The sequence below is a fragment of the Mastomys coucha genome, unplaced genomic scaffold (genome assembly GCF_008632895.1).
Source record: "Mastomys coucha isolate ucsf_1 unplaced genomic scaffold, UCSF_Mcou_1 pScaffold5, whole genome shotgun sequence".
Lineage (NCBI taxonomy): Eukaryota > Metazoa > Chordata > Mammalia > Rodentia > Muridae > Mastomys > Mastomys coucha.
The window spans coordinates 74,600,718-74,607,956 of NW_022196911.1; the positions used below are offsets into that span (position 1 = coordinate 74,600,718).

Below are 7,239 nucleotides of genomic sequence, written 5' to 3' on the forward strand. Positions count from 1 at the left end.
TCTGCTCCAGCTTGCACAATGCTGTATTACCCCTGTGTGAGGCTCTGGAGAAAGAGAAAGTGAAAACACCAGCTTTGAATGCCATGCCTGAGCAGAGGCTCTGGTTGGAGGGAATTCCCAGCCTGCTTGTTTTGGCATTCCTACAGCGCAGTCCTGCTGGGTAGTGGAAAACAGCCAGGCCTGACATCTCTAGGAAGAGTCATCCCAGCTCAGAGGCAAACATCCGGGCCCTAGGCTTCCTTCCCACCCCGAGCAGCAGACAAGCTGGCCCAGTTGCAATGTTTGGTTTTGTATTCAAAGACAGTGTTTCCAGGGCACTTTGGTTGGGATCCAATTCGCTTATTTTGTTGCCTTCTCTCCTGATTCTTTTGCAACTGCTGGTACTGTAATTGCCTATGCAGAGGCTTGGTACCACATAAACCCTTCTATCAATCCTGGAGGGCATTCGCAAGGGGTCCTCCAGCCGCTTTGGATTAATAAGCCCTGCAGCTCACAAGGGAGGGGCACAGAATTAAAAACAGATATTACATATCTTGCTCCTAGCCTCACCTGCCCCGCCCCCTCCTTTCTCTTCCTGCTTCAATATTGGGCAAGGAATATAGTTTATAGCTTCATGTGGCCATCTCTTTCAAGCTAGCAGCTGGAGAGATGGCTCAGGGATTAAGACCTAGGTTTGGTTCCCAGGACTCACTCAGTGGCTCACAACTGCCTGTTATTCCAATTCCAAGGGACCCAATACTCTCTTTAGACCTCCTCTGGTACCACACATATATGGTGCACATACATACACATTAAATAAATAGCATTAAAAAAAAAACCATGAGTACTAGCTGGGCAGTGCTTGTACACACCTGCAAGGCAGAGACAGCCGGATCTTTGAGTTCAAGACCACCTTGGTCTACAGTTGAGTTCCAGGACAGTCCGGGCTACGCAGAGAAACTCTGTCTCAAAACAAAATAAACAAAATGTGAGTACTAATGAATAACTTGAGATGTCATTGCATATAACCAGATTAATGTGGCTAATTTAATCTTCTAGTCTTCTTTTCAAATTAAAAATAATTAAAATTTACTGGGGAGATAACTTAATAATTAAGAGTACTTACTGCTATTTCAGAGGAAGAGAACCCAAGTTCAGTTTCTAACACAACTGCCTGCAACATCAACTCCAGAGGATCCAACATCCTCTTGTGCTCTCTGTGGGTGCACACACACACACACACACACACACACGTAGCATACATTACTATAGACATATGCACACACTCACACACACACACACAAAGCCACTGTGGTGGTGCACACCTATAATATCAGCACTGTGGTGGGGTGGTGGGGAGGGGCAGAGGCAGGAAGATCTCTGTGAGTTTGAGGCCAGCCTGGTCTACAGAGTGAGGTCCAATCTACCCAGCGCTACATAGTGAGACATGTCTAAATTTTTTTAAAAATGTAATTACATTTATATATTTATTTATGATGTATGTGTACACTTATGCATAGTAACCACTGATCCATCGCCCCTGATTCATCTCCTTGTCCCTGAATTCTTATTTACTGGAAACAGAGTTTTACCATGAAGCCCTGGCTGCCTGGAATACTTATGTAGATTAGGTTGATCTTGAATTTGTGCCAAACCTTCTGGCCTTGCCTCCAGGATACTGGAATTACAAGTGTGTGCCACCAAACCTTGCCCATCAGGGATGGAATCTTGACAGTAGTAGGCCGTCAGGCACAAGTTCATTTTTACCCTGGTTAGTGAAAGGCTGGGTGGAAGAGTGTTGTCTTATACCGACCACAGCTGGGCAGTTTTACCATCAACAGGAGGTCACGTAGGGGCAGCAGCTATGATCTTACCGTCTATATCAAGTCACAGATGGGAAGAGACTCCCCAATTCCCTCTCTTAGTTTATGGAGCCGGGGCATTCTGCGGCAGCCCATGAAGTTCTGAGCATGGCAGCTCTGGGGTTTTCCCTGTCTGCATGAGACATATGATTCACTTTTCTGGCTCATTTCCTTTCTGGACTCTTGGCTTCAACTCTTAACTTGGTCTTTTAGAAAAAGAACACTTCTTAGAAATGGGTATCCTTTGACCAAGCCACTTACAGGGAGTTGGATCTTCATGCATGCACACATGGATTAAATGCATTTAAAATAAGCTCCAAGTTACCAATAAAATATTAGTTTTACTAATTAGGAAAGAAATCGAAGCACTCCCCCTTGGTGTCATTTAACCTAGAGCAATCCCAGATTTGAATTCTCTCCCTGGTACTCCCTGTGTCTTCTGTCCTCTTGTCTGCCTGTTGTATGAGTCCGCATCTGGGCCTGCTTGGAGGCTGTCTTGTAAATCTGTCCCTATCCTGAGTGAATGGGTCTGTGCATGTTTTTCCATAACAAAGGGCTTTGCTCTCTGTTTCAGTGAATGACACCAGAAGCCCCAGATGAGGGAAGGAGTAAAGGACACTTTACAGAAGCTTTTTACCCTCCCTTTGAGGATTATCAGTTTGATTTAAAAATTTCAGAGCACTTGAAAATAAAGAATATAATGTACTTGCGTTTTTATTGTGTAATTAAAAAATGCTTTCAATTACAATTGGCCATTAAGTGTTACCCCAAACACAGTGTTCAGCCAGCTCTCTTGCTTTCTGATCCCACCCTCAGATAGCTGGGGTAGAGGTAGGCTGCCAGCATCCCTGTGGGCGGGGCGGCGTGCTCCGACTCATGGTACCTTCTTCCTTCTTGTGGCTCTGAGTGCCCTCCTTCCTCTGGAGTGAGACCCGACACTCTCATGACTGTGTCGATTTTTTGGCGATGAGCCTTCTTCTTCCTCTTGCCTTGCTTGGATTCGATCGTGGCTTCCCCTTCATAGGTGTGGCCACACATTTCTTTTCAGTGATTTCTTCATTTCCATCTGTGTTACGGGATTAGGTGAAATTGGTCTGCGTCTGGGTCGAAATCCTCTCCTTATTAGCTCAGCTCCTTCTGTCCCGTCATTCTCTCTGTCTGCGTGCAGACCCCAGTGCTTCTTCAGTTCCCTCAGCTGGTGCTTAAACTGTATAGACTTTTCACTGTCCTTAAAGTCAGCATCAGAATACTTATCCTGAAAAGCCAAGCCTTTCTTCTCCACCAGTCATGTTAAATCTGATAGTTTTTCTGGACATTCTTCTTTTATGTGATTTATCGTAGGCTGAGCAGACTTAACATAATGGTTTAGTTTCTGACCCACTTTAGCGAATTCAACCAGGGCCTTATCCATACTGTACTCATGACTCAGCTTTAGTCCACAAGGTCCAAGGTATTAGAAACTGTGTCCATTCCAGAGCTGATACAGAATTGGAAGGTTTTTAAGGAGGGGAGGGCAGACTGGACACCACTTTAAAGACATGTCATGAGGAGTGGAACCCTAATTTCTATTGGGCTGCCTGGCATCTTGGAATTGGTACCTGGCTGCACCATCTAGCTCAGTTGTATATACTTGAATCTCAAATGCCCAGACTTCACCCCATTTTACAGAAATCTTAAAAAAAAAATTTTTTTTTTTGTTTCTTTTGTTTTTTGTTTCTTGTTTTAGTCGAGGCAGGGTTTCTCTGTGTAGCCCTGGCTGTCCTGGAACTCACTCTGTAGACCAGGCTGGCCTCGAACTCAGAAATCTGCCTGCCTTTGCCTCCGAAGTGCTGGGATTAAAGGCATGCGCCACCACTGGCTAAAATGTTTTTACAAGGGATTAAGTCACTGATTTCAACTGACCTAGATAATATGCAATATTACAAACACCATTGTTTATCAATCAATAACCAAATGTTGTATTCAATATTTAGGGTGAATATTTATTTTAGAAGGGCACTTTCAACCTCTGTATTTGCTGTTTTCAACAAATGATACACACACATTACTCAGGGGCAGGGAAGAGCACATAATTTGAAATTACAGCTATGCATTAGCTTAGGTTGTAAAAGTTGCTTGCATGGAAATCCAAGGCAAGTAAGGTTAGTTTTACACTTCTCTTTTAAAGGCAAATTAAACAATCAGGCTGAGAACACAGTAGGATGGCAATCTTAAGTCTTATGAGACTTCGGGTATATTATTAATATGGCTGTGAGGTCCAGCGGGAGCCACAGTCTCTTAGAGTGTAAGAGATATTGTCATCATAATGCACTGCTGCAGGTGTAGACATTCTTTTTAGGTTCCTCGGGGGTCCAAGGAGCATATTAATAATGAGATGAGGATGCAGCTCACTGGTAGAATGCTTACTTAGCATGTGTGTGAGCAGGTTTAATCCCAAACATGCATGGCACACCCACTCCCCACATGCACACACATGCTGCATATGCACATATATGCACACACATGTACACACACACAAACACACACATGCACATGTACATGCATATGCTGCACACGAATGCACATGTGCACACACACAGAGCTGTCCCTTATCTGGCACTATAACCCAGTCTCTTTCTACACACTTTCTCACACTTTCTGTAATTAACTCAAAGGATGCTTACAGGTGACGCGGGTGAGCTGGGGGTTGTAGTCCTCATCTGCAGATGAAGTAAGCGGGAAGAGAGACATTTGAGGGCTTGCCCAAGGTTTTAAAGTGGTGGGAGACTCTTTGGACCCTCTACTTTGTTCTTCTTGATTTAAAAACATTGCTTTATTATTTTAAACATTCTATGTTTTTCCATTTATTGGTACATTCTTAAAACTATTCAGGGATTTTTTTTGGGGGGGGTAGTTTTCAGTGTTGAAATTTTTTACCTCTTTGCTTAAATAAGTTTCTAAGTGTTTTATTCTTTTTTTTCCTTTCCTTTTCTTTTTCTCCTTTTGTCTTTCTGGGCTAGGACTCAAATTAGGGCCTCATATGTCTAGCAAGCACTTCACCATTCCCAGGTTGGCATTTATTTACTTATTTGGTGCTATTGATTTTAAATGAATTTATTTTTTCCATAATGTTCCTCCCTAGGTTAGAAATAGAATTGGTATTTGCGTGTTACTGTGTATCCTAGAGCTCTGCAGAATTCATTGGCTAGTTTCAATGATTTTGGATGCAGCCTTTGACATTTTCTATGTATGCACCAATGTCACCTGTGAGCAGACAACTTCAATTCTTTCTTTCCAGTGTAGATATCTCTGAAAAAGATCAAAGAGCAGGAAGGGCAGAGTCTCACGTGAGCAGCAGGGATGGATCCTGGAAATGGTTGCTTTTTTTGTTTATTTTTACACTTTGTGTGTGTGGGGGGTGTGTGTGTGTGTGTGTGTGTGGGTGTGTGTGTGTACGGGCAAACCTGTATATAATTGTGGAGGTCAAAGGAAAACTTGCTGGAGTTGGTTCTGTCCTCCCACTATGTGGTTATTAGGTATCAAACTCAGGCTGTTAGGGTGGACAGCAAGCAGCTCTACCCACGGAGTCATGCCACCAACTTATCATTTGTTTAATTTTTTTTAACATCCCTCTCCCCTTTTCTTGCCTACTTGCTTTGGCTAGCACCTCCAGTGCACTTATTTTACCTTCTAATGTGGTTTGCTATTATTTTGTTAAGCACATTTGTGCAATATTCACCAGGGATATTAGAATGTAGTTTTAGTTTCTTACAGAGCCTTTGTCTGGCTTTGACCTCAGGTAACTTGGACCTCTTAGGAAGTGTTCCTTTCTCTTTGATTTTTGGTTATGTTTTGGAAGAATTACTATTAATCTAAGTCTCTGAATTCACCAATAAAGCCTTGGTGTTTGTGTGTGTGTGTGTGTGTGTGTGTGTGTGTGTGTGTGTGTGTGTGTGTATGTGTGTATGTGTGTGTGGTGTATATGTGGGGTGTGTGTGTATATGTGTGTGTGTGTTTGCATCATTACACATCTTTGAGTGTGTGTATAGCTATATGCCAACCTCTGATGGTGATCTTCACTAGCCATCCACCATGGTTTTGAAACAGGATCTCCCATTGGCCTGGAGCTCACCAAGGGGCTAGGCTGACTACCCAGCAAGCTTGAGAATTCCTTTGGACTCTGCTTCTCCAGTTCTGGGACTGACAAGTGTGCACTTCCATCCTCAGCTTCTAATACAGGTTCTAGGGATCAAATTCAGACTCTCAAGCTTGTACAGCAAACACTTCACCAACTGAGCCATCTCCCCAGTTCAAGGAAGCGTTTGATTATTGATTCTTTCTCCTTATTCACCTGTATAGATCTATGTAGATTTCCTGTGTCTTTGTGATTTGGCCTTGGTGGTGTGTTCTCTGGGAGTCTGTCCATTTTGTTGATGGTGTTCATCAGTAATTGTTTTCCTCTGTGTAAAATTATTAGGTGTGTCCCGCTTTTAGTTATTTGATCCTGGTCTTCCTCCCAGCCCCCTTAGTTGGCCTATTTGTCTCTGGGAACTTGGCGGGTCTAGGGGTCTCATAGACATGAATGCTGGTCCCTTGGCCTAAGGTTCACTCAGCATCTCGCTCCTTCCTGCAATGATGTCACTTACTTTCTTAAACACACTCAATGGAAACTCAGATGTGTAGAAGGGACGGTAAGCCTTGTTCTTTCCATAATGATGAATCTGAGAAGAGAGTTTCTAATTGACTGTTCAAAGTCATAAGCTGGTTAGAAGCAGTACAGGGGTTAGAGTTTGTTTTTCTTGGCTTTTTTTTTTTTTTTTTTTTTTTTTTTTCTGAGTTGCAAGTGGTGAGAATGGAAATGATGCCGCAGGGTCCCTGTCCTTAAGTGTTGGTGGTAACTGGAACTGGAAAGCTTGAACTTCCCAGTTGCAGTTGGGAAAGAAGGATGATGGATGATCTTCTCTAGTATCTTAGGTGTTTCTTTTTTCTTCTTCCAACTTGAGATCCCAGAGTCTCAGGTCCCAACCGGGGCTGTCACTGTGCCTTTGAGCAACACTTTTGATCCCCATGTTCTCACGAGTGAGAAATGAGTAAGGATGCAGATGCTAAGCAACCAGGGAGAGGGTGACGGCAGGGTTGCGCAGTGGTTGCCACACTGCTTGACTCCTTGGCTCCAGCTGTGGCTCTATCAGCTGTCAGGGAAATCTGGCCAGCAAGTCACATAGCCTTGTTTGGTCAAATAGCCTTTTTCCCATTTGGTAATCTAAAAGAGATAAATGTGTATCCGGTGGGGCAAAAATTACAAAGTTGTCTTAAATGACTTATCCCTGTGTCAAACTCCAAGAAAGGCACCTCCCTGAACTGTGGGAGTCACTGGGATCAAGGGAGGCAATCACAGGATCAAGGACGTAGCACGGAG

At 43.4% G+C, this 7,239-nt stretch overlaps 1 long non-coding RNA gene and 1 pseudogene across 1 annotated transcript in view; one reads left to right on the top strand and one right to left on the bottom strand.

Moving 5' to 3' along the window:
* Positions 1–2,552, top strand: part of LOC116077811 — a 16,965-nt gene extending 14,413 nt beyond the window's left edge. Inside the window, exon 4 of the long non-coding RNA XR_004113339.1 lies at positions 2,416–2,552. This is a non-coding gene — a long non-coding RNA (uncharacterized LOC116077811). The remainder of the gene's footprint in view (positions 1–2,415) is intronic.
* Positions 2,553–2,621: 69 nt separating this feature from the next.
* LOC116078706 lies at positions 2,622–3,502 on the bottom strand (annotated as a pseudogene).
* Positions 3,503–7,239: the final 3,737 nt, after the last annotated feature.